Here is a 12953-nt window from a genome sequence, read left to right on the forward strand (position 1 = left end):
CTTTTTCTGCGTGGGGAATATTCCATGTTTTTTAGGGAAAGGCGCCAACCCTTGTTCCAGGGACAGCGGCCAGTGGGAGAGCGGGGCAGAGGGGTACCGGGGGCCTGCGCCGGCTGCTGCGGGCGAGGGGAAGAGAGCCCATTTTGCCTGTGAACGACACTTCACAGGAACAGAAACTGCTCACGAATTCGGGTCAAAATGCGGCAAGAATAAGCCCTGGGAGCCAAGCCACGCGTTTGTTTCCTCCAGAAATTCGTCCACGGAAACCGGTGACACGCCATAGCTCCAGCAGTCAAAAGGAAGCCGAAGAACACGACGCAAACCCAGGATTTTGGCCGCTCTGCAGCACCGCCCGCCCGCCGCTGCCCCCGTTGTTTTGCGGAGGAGACGCTCGGGCCCGTCCCGGAGGCGGGCCGGGCTCCAGGCACAGCCCCGCGGGCCGGCCCGCAGCCCCGGGCCCCGCGCTGCCGCTGCCCCTTCCCCGGCCCCGGCGGCGGCCGGACGGCGCGGGCTGCGGCGGGCGGGCCCGGCCCCGGGGCGGTGCGAGCGACGCTCGGCCCCGGCAGGGAGGGGCCGGACCGCCCCTACGCGAGGAGCCGCCGCCGTCGCGGTCGCGGCGGGAGAGGTGACAAGCCGGCGCTGCGCGGAGCCGCCTCCGCCCGGCTGGGAGAAGCGGGTGCACCCGCGCTCCGCGCTCCGCTCCGAGGTAAGGCAGCCGCCCGCGCCGCCGCCAGCCCACCCCCGCTGCGGGGCGGCTGCGGGGCCGCGGCGCGGGGACAGCCCGTGTCCTCTGGCCGCGGGGCCGGGCCGCGCGGGGACGCGGCGGGTGCGCGGCGGCGGCGGGACTTCGGCGTGCCCGCGCCCCGGGCGGGAGTGGTGGCAGCGGTGCCGCCGGCCCCGGGGGAGCCTGGCGGCCGCGGCGGCCCGCGGCGCCTCCCTGCGCGGGGAGCTGCCGCCGCTGCCCGTCCCGCCGCACCTGGAGTCGCCGTTCCCCCGCTGCCGCCGCCGCCAAGGGCGCGGGAAGGCGCCCCGAGCCCCGCGCCCGTTCGGGTGCCCGCTGCCCCCGCCGCCCGCCTCCCCTTCGCTTCCCTGGGGCAGCCGCCGCGGCGTGGGACGGGGCGAGAGGCGGCGGACGCTGCTGCCGGGCCGTCGCGTCTGGTTCAGCGGTGATTTATGGTTTTGTTAACTCAGCATTTGGCACGGCGTGCGAGCGGGAGAGCGGCGAGCGGGAGTCATAACTTTGTGTTACTTCTGGAAGGGAAAGGGAAAGGGCCCCGTGGGGCCGTGGCCGCCCCAGCGGCTTCCTCCAAATCCTCCCTCCCCGCTCCATGCCCGCCCGCTGCATCCCTGCGCCGGGGGCTCGCTGCAGGCAGCGGGGAATAGCGCTGGGCAGGTTCGTGGGGCGAACACGACACGGGACTGCCACCCGTGAAGGTGAATGTGACAGAGGGGGAAAAAACTCAGAAATTAAATGTTTTTCCTACTCCTGGTTTTGTGTGGATACCCTATATATTTATTCCTTGCACGCACATATTTGTCTGCATATGCACAGAATATGCACATGTATTTTTTGAACTGTGGGAACGTTGCTTATAGGCTTCTGTTTCCAGATGTTTTGTTTTCTGTTTCTTTTGGGCATATTTACATTTCTGCTGGGAGGCAAACAGACAACAGTAATGTGGCTGAATATGTATTTGAGCAGTAGCAAAGAATAACTTGTGTGCCTTTAATTCAGCTGCAGAGGATATCCATGTGGGATTAATATACTTAAGTGATCGTGTCACACTGACGTATCTTGTTCAGACTTGTAGATTTTTAAAGCAGTGTGGACTTGTAGGTAGTAGCGGAAGTGTAATTAATTTTAAACATGTGACTTGGCCTAGTGCTTATGATTTTAACGTGGTATTCGTACCTCGGTAAATATGCATAGATTTAGCCATCTGTCCTCTATTTTCCCTTCGTGTGTGCACGTACCACGCTGCACAAATGAAAAAGGTACCTGCAGTAAGCTTTAGGGCCAAATACATATTTCATCTCTTCTGGGAAATGCTCTAAAGTTACTCTCAAGGACTAGTGGAAAACATCTTTCATACAGTTTCTGAGTATATTTAAAGTTAAAAAAATAGTTGCTCCAGCATCAATTATGTCAATTTGTAGCTTGTATTTGGCACGGATACTATTTGCATTCGTCGAGTACAGTTGATACTGCTGCTGGAAGGGATGTAGTTTTTCCCGCTGTGGACAGGGCCCTTTTGTGCAGTGTAAACCTCATGCTTTTAGAGGATGCATGAACCTCTGGGTAGAGCCAGCCCTGTGGTTTCTCTCTCCCGTGGTAAGGTGATGGTGGGGTGCCGGCTCCAGTGGGGCTCGTTGGAGATCATAGCAACAGAACTTCTGCCACGGGCTGGAGCTCCCAGTCAGGGCATGCCAGTCCGGCACTTGCCATGGTTGCAGGCATACGCTATGGCTTATCTGCATGGCAGTGAAATTTGGAATAGCAGTGGGCCACCCTGGTGATTTGTACAGTGTGGGGGTCTGTCTGTCTGTCCATGCAAGGTAACCTGTGGGATGGTGCGTGTTTTCCTGCAGCTGAAGAGATGGGCTGTTCTGTTGTGGAATCCCTGCTGTCACCACAGGAGTGGTACCTATCTGCATTGTGCACGTAGGTGGGTGGATGATACAACACGGGTCACTTCAACATACCTTCTCCTCTGGAACTTATCTCCTCTATATTTATGGCCCTCTCTCTGAAGAAATGGCCTGGATTTAGTCAACAACAACTCTGCCAAGATCTCTAATCTTTGGAATTGGCATGTTTGGGATTGTGATGCTGAAATCTTCATCTGAGCATCATTTTCTTAAATTTGGCTTTTACAGAATAACAGTTGTCATAAGAAGATTAAAAATAAAGTCTACTTGCTGCTAACACTTGGTGGGTGAAATTTTCATCTCTTATACTCCAGATGCTCTGCAGTTTCTCTGCTGGTACAGTCTCTAGAATTGTACTGTGCAGTACTGAATGCTTTTTCTCCTAACCTAGGGGTTCTTAAACTGTGGTAATACCTACCTTAGAAAAGTGGTACATGAATGCTGCCACCAATGGTGTGTGACTGTTTGGGGAACTTTCTCAGTCTTGCTTTTCCTTGGGTTATAAGCTTGGCTACAAGGCACTGGAAAAAGTTCTGTTAACTTTTTGTCCTGATTTATGGCAGGAAGAAAGAAAAAATGTATTAAATTGGTATTCCCATTGCTGCCTGATGGTGTTAGATTTTTTGCATCCTCTGGGTAGCTCTTGGAATCTCAGCAACACTACATGATTATTTTACTCCTTATGCTGCCAAGTAGAATTATATAGCCTAATTTATTTAGATTTGGCATGTACTCACTGAAAGTCATTCCATGCTAGGTGAATGAACGGTTTTCTTGTTTATATTGCCTTCAGTCCCCTCTCCCCTTTTAGTAGGGCCTCACAGGTCTTACTATAGCTCTACTTGAGGATTTCTGAATTTTGTTGAATCTGGCAATAAAAATAGAAATAAAGAACTATGAATCACATTAAACTTGTTATCAAAGAAGGTATTTTCATGCTGTCAGTTACCAGGGTAGAAATATCACTCCTCATGGCTCCAGTCAGTCCTACAATCACATTTACTGCTCTTCTATAAATTTTTTTCTGACAGTTTATTGTTAGCTCTCTGTGGCTGAAGTACTCAGGACAGATGTGAACACACTGCCTTCATCTTTGAAGAATTACAAAGTCTCCTAATTGGCTTCCAGATCACACTGTATCTTTCTTCATAGCCCTCTATCATAATTCAGACTCTTCCATTCTACTTATTATTCCTTTCCAGATGTCTTTTAACAGTCGAATCTTTGCTGGATCACTTTTCCCCTGATGAATTTTATTTATTTTCTCAGAGGCACCTAAGAAATAAAATGACTGATGGATTATTCTTTTCCCCTCCCATTACCTTTCTTCAATATTCTCCCACGTTCATTTGCAAGTAGAGCTACTTAGAAAGTGTTCATTAAAATGTCATTGAAATGAAAGTCAAGGCAGAATGTTAATCAAAAATGCTTTTCAGTTTCACATCACTCATTTCTCGTGAATAAACCTTCAAAAACAAAAACAATCTCTTTCTTTTCTACTGCTGATACTTTCTTTCCCTGTGCATTTTGCTGTCTTGATCATTGTGGTTGGATTATTTGTGGTAACTGCGTTTGACACAATCGATTGGCTTAGGGCTTTAGAGAAACACAGTATCAAAACACTCAGCTGGCTTTGGAATACAAATATATGGCTCAATCAACTACAGGTATGAGGAAAGAGTAGATCTCCTCAAAAACCTTGAAGTGCTGAAGAACTCAACAGCTTATCTTGCCGTGCAGCTGCGTGGCGCCGCGTTGGGCTCGCGCTGGGTGACTGTCAGGGCTGTTCCTCTGCAGAGCCCAAGGCAGCCCTGCTGGGGCCTCAGGGAGCTGTAGGACACTGGGTAGATGTTTGAGCTCTGGGAGGATGCAGCCTGGAACATGGGGGGATGATGGTATCACGCCGTGTTCCTAGGGAAGGACACAACACGCTCCGGAGTAATCGGATTTCCTAGATTGGAAGGCTTCATGGGCTGCCCATGGGGACACAGATGACTCTTTGCCCAGATAGAGCTGAGACAGCAATGCTGTTATTGAGTAGTGTTTCAGTATGAAAGTATAATGTCAGTGTAAAGTCCAGAAATACTTCTGACCTATGACCAGCTGGGATCATGTATCTTAAAGCAACAAACCTAGGGTCTGTCTGTGGCTGCAAACTCTTGACAGGGCTTTCCTCTGTTCTCCACTGAATTCCAGGTTTAGGTTTAACTTCAGCTATTCCTCCTTGCTTGGATGGTGCTGCAGTTGTTTGTGCTGAATGTTAAATAGGTCTGTTGTGTTTTCACACTGGCAGAATTTGAGACTGTTGCTGGCTAATTCACCTGGTGGTTTGACACTGATGTTAAAAACTAGTGTATAGGGAATTGAGCTTAGTTGGTCTCTACAGGGGAAGGAAGAGGTGATGTGGAAGCACCTTTCTACTGCTGCCTGTTCTCCATTGCCCCTAGTTTATCTAGGAAGGACCTAAACTGTATTTTTGTGGGCCCTTTTGAGGTATCCCCCCTGGAGAGAGACAAATATTTCATGCCTGATGGTATCAAAAAGGAGGTCTGTGAGGCTGAGTTTATATCGCCCCATACCTCCTCTGAAAAGAGATAATTTGAAGTATGGGAAGGTCCATGTCCTTTCTCTAGTTTGATGTCCCTGGTCTGTTCCATTGTGCTTACTGAAGTGAGCCAATAGTTGGTTTTGTTGCTTATCTTTTTCAGGAATGGGAGATTTGGCACTAACCCGTGGTTGCTCAGGAATGGTATATCCACCGTGAGTATCCTCGGCAGTGGTAGGACTGTTATGTTTTCAAGGAGGAAGAAGACTTCCAAGTATTTTGTTAATGATTTCAGACTGGAAGGAGCATGGTTGAATTCTCAGGTCTCAGAGAAAAAAAGACACGCTGTTTTAAGATTGGGTGATGTCTAAATGTGGTTGCCTTGAGCTGTGTAAGCTGGCTGTTGGTGGATATGGGCGAGGCACAGTTTTGTTTCCTGAGAGGGCTTTCCAACTGTGCGCAAGGTTTCACAAAGGGGAGTATGTCCTTGCTGTGCAGTACAACTGTATGGATGTCACAAGCCTTGAGCATGGAAACCCTTAGCATAGGCTTTGATTATTGAGCATTTATTGGCCATTTCCTCATTTGAGAGTTTTTGTCCCATGTCTGTGGTGAGATACTGACAGATAACATCAAGGTGATTGTTGGGTATGTCACTGGAGCAGTGTTTGTCAGGAGTTGACATTGCTGATGTGTGGTCCTGAGCCCTCGGCCCCTTGCCCTGCGGCTGTTGATGAGATCTGCAAGATTTTGGAGTTTCTTAGTCCTTACTCTGCTTAGGCTTTCTCCGGTTCCTGGGAAGCTGGCCATGCTTTCACTTCCCTGAATGAGGCAATGCTCTTTGCATAACTGCAGTGGTGTTGTGCTATCCATAATGTTCAACTTCTCTGTCAAGTGTCAACAATGTGATCAGCTTTGCAGGTTGTTCCAGGTGGGGTCTGTGAAGGTGCCAAGAGGACTATGAGGAATTGGCTTTTCTGAAAAAACACCAGGTGATAAGGTTTGGGGACTTCATCATGTTCAACCTTGTATCGAAGTATCTGCTGAAATTCTCAAGCTTTGTAATTCTGGGACATTCTACTACCTTCCATTGCAAGATATTAATGCTAGCCTTCCCAAAGCTGTTTCTTTATTGTAATCTTTGAGTGAATAAATTTTAGCTTTGGCTTTTCAGGTTAATGAAATCTAATAAAGATGCTTTAATATAAGCACCTTAGATTTCACATCTGCAGAACAGGTGAACAAAGTGCTTCTTGGTGTCTGCTTGTCTTGGACACTGTATTGTGAGGAGCAGGGAAAAAAGACATGGGATTTATATCTCATCTGGAGTGACCTTTGGGTGATGCAATGTATATCATGTATTTCACTCTCAGGATTGTGTGTTGCCTGTTGGCAGTTGGAGCTAGGTCTTACATTACTCAATTCATTCACTTAATTTCATAATGCTTTGTGCTCTTTGCTTCCTGTTCGTAGTGGAGAGTATTTCTTCTGCTTCTTGCAGCTACCAGAAAGTATCTGATTTCCCTGGTTCTATCCCTCTAATTCCTTGGAAAACCCAATCCAGTTTATACCATGGCAGATGAAGTGTGCATATCATTTGGACTGCTGGGTCCCACAAGAGAGGCATGTGATTTGTCTTGGACGCACAAGCTGTTGAATCCTAGCAATGGTTAGACCTGGATATGCCTCCTATGGGAGCTGTGTTGAGTGTGGACAGGAAGGATGAGGGCAGGGTAATGTTAAGATTAAGGCACATTCCATCAGATGATGGTGTTGGTGGTTTCAGGCAGTAATTTTTTATTTTAAAATAACCTGTCCTTGCTGTTGTGAGTTAGAGGAAGGGAGGGAGAAGAAAAATCTGTCTGCTTCCTGAGCTGTAAAGGGGCCACTTGACTAATGGTGTGGCAATAACTGGAGGCCAGAGCTGGGTGGATCACAATACTCCTCCCTCACAAAGCAGCAGAAGAGTTTGGTCATCTGAATTGTGGCGATGGCCCTGGGGCTGACAGGAGGATTACTACAGCACTGTACTTGCTTTCTGGAAAGCTTACGCCATACTTCTTTACGAATTTCAAAGATGACTGAAGTGTTTTTCCTTATGTGGTACGAGCAGTTCCTAATCTGCTAGAGCTGGTCCCCACTTCTGCTGAGTCCCTGTCTGCTGCTGGAAATGTACTGGGGGGGGGGGGAAATGTCATTAGTGCAGAACTGTGCAGAAGGCTTTTAGGATTGAGATAATGAATTTTCTAAACAGGAAGAATAATTGAAACTGCTGTAGTTCCACTTTGCTTACTCCAGCAAGATTTTGTCAGCGGGTTCTTAGTTATTTGTTGATTTCTACATAATAGACTGAAAAAGGAGCAGAATGAATGGATATCCATAAAGGTTAGATTTTTTTGATTTGACTCTCCCTGCCCCCCCCTTTTTTTTTTAGCTGCCAGTATTCTTGAAGTTACGTTGTCTCAAAAAGAAGTCTTTAGAGATGGCCATAATCAGAAACATCTGGATAAAATTTGTGGGTTTTTAAAAGACCCATAAAGAACTCCTATAGAAAATAAGCACTAGTAATTTCATTTTTTATTGTTAGGTGGCTTGATTTTAGATACCTTTGTAAAATAGAAGTGCATTCAATATGCAGAATATCTGAGAGTACTGAAATAGAAAGGTCTGAAATTTTATGGACATTTCTGTACAGAATGCAAGGCTTTTAACATATCCCTTCTGTCAGCAGTACAAAGAGGAATCAAAAGAAACAAATGCAAAACATCTGAGTAGTAGTCCCTTGTATGTGCAGCCAGTAGTAAAGGGAAAAGCAGAAGTGTTTCTAGTTCATCCAGTGTTAATTGAGCACATGGTCACAGCTTTTGTCAAGGCAGTACTTCTAGCTCAGATGAAGTTCCATTGCCATGTCTAGGTCCAGTGAAAAGTTACTTTTATGAGTACTTGTCTAGGTTGAGGGAGCTGGGCTCATTTGTTACAGCTATTGGAGGATGATTATGAAAATAGTAGGACCAAACTGTGCTTTGTAGTGCCAGGTGACACCAAGGGAGAATGGCAATCAGTTGTTTCTTTGGAGATTCAGGTTGGATGTTGGAAAAATCTTGTTACTAGTTCAGCAGTGCAGCACACCAGCAGAGTGTCCAGAGGAGCAAGTTCCTGCCCTCTGAGCTTCTCAGGACTCATCAAGGCAAAGCCATGCTGACCCGGGCTGCTCTTGATGATAGTTTTCCTTTGAGGCAGAAGCTGGACTAGGTAAGAAAGCCCCTTAGGTTCCTTACAATCAAAGTTTCTAGGAGAATTCCCCCCACACCTTCCTTCTCAAATAAAGAATTTTTTGGACAACGTTGGACTGAGCAGACCATCTACTGTGGGATGCTTGGTGGTAAACTTACTTTCATGTAGTTCATCCAGTAATGTTTCAGTCTACTGTACTTAGATAAGTATTGTTCATCTAAGCATTTATGACCTGAGGATCAGCAGAATATTTTTGTCAACAGCCTTATTTTGTTCTTACCTGTCCCTGAAGGAAGGGACAGAACTCTTTGGTGGTTAATGCAATTCTGCCCTAACAGGCAAACCTCTCCTTGTGGGTCTGCTGAAGATAGCTTTGGGGCATGAGGTGGCCTTACAGTTGCCAAAAGGGCAGGTGGTCTGCAGTGAAATTTAGTTTCAAATCTTAAGTTTATAAGACTATACACCCCACAGCAAGAGACCAGTGCAGTCTTAATCTTGTACTTTTCCCCTGTTTTCCCCTTTCCTTAGTAGTACTACCTTTAGGTAAGCCAAAGGTAGCAGACGGGATATGTTCTAATTGTATTGTGGCTCTACTAATATGTGTTAGTGGTTTTATTTATCCTTATTAGAGCTGATATGAGGGGGAACAGCCAAATGAATGGTTTTGTCAATTTATAACACTTTTTTTTTGAGAGAGAGAGAGAGAGGGAAAGGGGAGAGTTGAAGAAAAACAGAGAATGGATGAAGTAGCTATGTTAGAAAGCTGGATGCTATCCCTTTATAGGCATTTCCCTACAAATAAACTCTCCTTTCCATCTCTGGGTCTCTGGTGAATGAAGTCCTGTATGCATTTTGAAATTTGAAGAATTTTTTTCTGTAATTTGTTTCATTTTTCTGGTGGTGGGATTAAATATTGACATGTGCTACTTGAAACATGCTATTTTCAGAGGTCATGCTGTTGGATGCCATTTTATCCCACACAGTACTTCTGCTAGAGGACCTTGTTTCTTGCCCTGCATTACTCATACTTGTTTGCTTATTTTTTTCTATGTGAAAACAATTCTTGTTTCTCTTTGTGTTTACAGCTACTTATTTCTTGGTTTTTGTTACATGACATTTGGGAAAACTGAAGGTTCATGTTCATGTATATAGTATTTTGTGGCAGAGTAATTAGGCAAAGATCCACATGTAATGTTTAAAAGCATTATGCAACAAAGTGTTCCTGACACTTCACAGTCATCAGAAAACAAGCTGAAACAAAGCAACCTCTTTTGAGGTGCAAATGGAAATTTGGTACAAAACTCATGACTGAATGCATCTAAGTCTAATGTTTAAAGAAAAGCTTGTCTAAGTGAGCACAAACTCATAGACTTCACAAAACAGAGCTGCCTGTTAACCAAAAGACTAGTTGCTTGCCAACAGTTCACTTGGCATAGCTTTCTCCTACCTGTCATCCATACTTCACAGAAAGAAATAAAACCCTGCACTTACATATTCCAGGCCCTCTCTTCTTGCCAAGGTAATGCTTTTTTAATTATATAGAGTCCTCTGCTCTTACATGTGTGGGTTATTAATTGCTGTAAAGGGGCGAGGGATTGAAAGCTGCTCTTACTGATTTTGAAAAACAAAAATTATCCAATTGGCTTTCATTTTCTGTGAAGTTTCCTGGAGCCTATTTTCTCTGCTTACAGTGGAGATTGCTTGCTGATTTTGCTGCATGCCCCTGAGCATCTACCCTACAGACTCAGGCTGTTAAGAGGCAGCTTGTAGAGAAATGGGAGGCAGCATCACCTCCTAAATTAGGTTGTTTTACACCTGTATTACAGTAGTGTGCAAAAACAATAGTGTAATTTTAATGAATTAGAAAGAGCAAGTTGAATTATTTTTGTGCTAATTGAAGATGGGAAAATTCAAAATGTAGCTTAGTTTCAGCAGCATTTTTTCCCTTTGGGTTCAAAATGGATTAATAAAATAGAGCTTTTGATTTAAAGGATAATTAGAGAGTTCTCATTGCATCACTCATTTAAAGATGCATTATTTGGAGCCATTGCTTGAGTTATATGCATGATTTCAAATATATTTGAGGCTGATAACTGAATCTTCATAGATTTAAAAAATACTGTGTTTGCATGTAGAAAACTTATTTGGAATACATCTCTCATATAGTTACATGAAGTGCTAATTTTTAGTCATTTACGAGCTTCTTGGTGGAAAACTCTTGCTCGTGTGTCTTCCCAATATGTTGGAAATCCCCAAGATAAGGAGCAGAAGTTTAGGATATGCATCCTCCACTACATTCCTTGAAACACAAGAGGGTTTTCCTGTGCCCACGTGACTTTGTGGCTGAGGTTAGTAGGTTTTATGAAAAGGTGATCTATCAAATGGTTTCCTCCTGTTGTGGCTTTGAATAGGAACTACTCCAGATCTGAGGCCAGAACAATGGGTATGGAGGAAATTAGTCATGGAGGGGTCTGAGGAGGAAGGAGCATGTTTTTATCAGCAATGGAAGAACTTCCCAGTACATGGGGGTCTCACTGAAGATGATTTATGCATCAGTGGGTAGGGCTGGATTACACCTTTGCATTGTTTCCAGCTGAGTATTAAAAACCCAAAGGTACAACACTTGCTTTCTTCTTCATTTGACACATTTGGGAAGTATTCTTTCTAACCACGTGGGTTTGTAATACATTTTTATGAAGGCTTAAGCATTTGGTGCTTATTTCAGCTGAAGTCAAGGAGGCTTCCATCAGGTAAGTCCCTGGCCCTGGCATGTATTGTACAAATGAGGGGGACATGAAGTCAGTTAGCAGAGAGAGATTTATCTTGAATTTATGATACATGTTTCTGGCTTAAATAGTGCTTGTACTTTTACACTGTGATTCCTTGTGATTCATAAAACATATTCTGGACAGGGTTCAGCAGCTGATGATAAAGGGTTTCTGTTTTGTATATAACCTTTTTACATTCTGCTGGAAGATTTGGGAAGATCAGTTCTGATAGGAATATTTCTGAGGAAATGGTTGCATTTTTGGATGGGTACAGGTATCTAAATATATGGCATCTAAAATGGCACTAGACAATTTTATATCTGGGACATCTGTGTGAGGATGGCAAATATAAGACATACCAGTAACCCAGTCCTCCCAGTGATGGCCACTGAAGGCCAACAGAAATTCCCTAGGCCGTCTACGAGAAGCTAGATGTCTGGGTTTGGATTATTAAAATTTCAGTTTTAATACTTCTATGATTTGGTGTTTCAGATGAGCAAACTGAAAACTGCTTTTTATTCAGCTGTCATGAAGAAAAACAGAATCACTTTCCTGAAAAAACTTTTGCATAAGTCAGTGTTCTAAGAGTAAGGCAGTGTAGGTGGTTTGCCAATTTATTTTTCTGAGCTTATTATTTTGCCAGTTTATAGTATCTGCCTTATAGAGTCAGCAAGATAATGTTTATTTTTCCAACCTTCCCTCTCCCCAAAAATGTCCCCTCGGAAACAAAGCAGGAAATCAAGAGGAGAATCCCGGTTCAGCTCCTCTTAGGTTGATTTTGTGTCCATCAGTTGTTCAGAGAAGGAAAGCGTGAGTGAGTGCAAAGATTGCTGTTCAGTCAGGGGAAAAAAAACCCTGGAACATGTTCAGCATAGCTTAGAGAACAAGCTTATGTAGCTTATATAGCAACATAGCTGGAACATGCTTATGGCAAGCTGAGGATTTACACCAAAGCTGTAACTGTACATTGTCAAAATACAGGTGTCCTTTAGCTCTATGCTAATGTCTTTAGTTATTTGAACTGATTTTGAAAATCTAGAGTGCTGTCCAGTGTATGTAACTGAAATATCTAAATATTTATGTTCCTAATAAGGCTTCTTCTGTAGTAAGATTTCATCTCCTACATGTTTAATGAAGGACATGCCAGAAGAAGCCTAAGGGTGACCATCTCAGGTAACCAATACAGAAACACAGATGCTTTTAGGGTATGATGGAATCTCTTAGAATAGCTACTTTGGGATAGGATGAATCACAGCCCACAAATGCCTATTTCTCTTCAGTGACTATAAAGAGAGAGGGGGAGTAGAGTGACTCAGTGAAATGTGGTTGTTTATATTTGGTCAAATGTATTTCTAGCTAAGTGCATAAGGCTACAATCCTGAGGCAGCTCAGCTCTCCATGGCACCTGGTGTATGTGCCTCAAACACTCAGCTACAAAAACCTGAGTGGACTGGATGTGAACTGCAGTTCCTCTCTGGCTGGTGCCTTCATCACCCTTCCCAGCTGGAACCACCCTCTAAAGGAATTGTGCACATGTACTTAGTTTTCATCCTGATGGGGAATTGGTGTCATCCTAAAATAAAGTCAGGATGCAGACTGGATGTGTGCCTGAACCCATGTGTTTGGATCTCACAATTTAGACATGGCTTAAACTCCTTGTGCAAGCAGCGGAAGGAGAAGGAAGCATTTGGAAAGCCTCCAGGAGCCACCTTAATTTTGGTAAGATTGATTCCTAACATGTGACTTGAATATGTGCT

The 12953-nt window shown here is 44.8% G+C and overlaps 1 protein-coding gene across 5 annotated transcripts in view; it reads left to right on the top strand.

Moving 5' to 3' along the window:
• The first annotated feature begins 576 nt into the window (after positions 1 to 576).
• MBNL2 (muscleblind like splicing regulator 2) overlaps positions 577 to 12953 on the top strand; it is a 106070-nt gene continuing 93693 nt past the window's right edge. For 2 of the 5 annotated variants that reach the window (XM_059466667.1, XM_059466669.1), the window contains exons 1-2: positions 604 to 706; positions 5358 to 5409. The gene's annotated coding sequence lies outside the window, so the exon portion shown is untranslated. Of the gene's footprint in view, positions 707 to 5357; positions 5410 to 12834; positions 12916 to 12953 lie in introns of those variants that run through there. The other 3 variants (XM_059466668.1, XM_059466663.1, XM_059466666.1) reach the window with 3 other exon arrangements.

The sequence above is a fragment of the Ammospiza nelsoni genome, chromosome 2, assembly GCF_027579445.1.
Source record: "Ammospiza nelsoni isolate bAmmNel1 chromosome 2, bAmmNel1.pri, whole genome shotgun sequence".
In the NCBI taxonomy this organism is placed as follows: Eukaryota; Metazoa; Chordata; class Aves; order Passeriformes; family Passerellidae; genus Ammospiza; species Ammospiza nelsoni.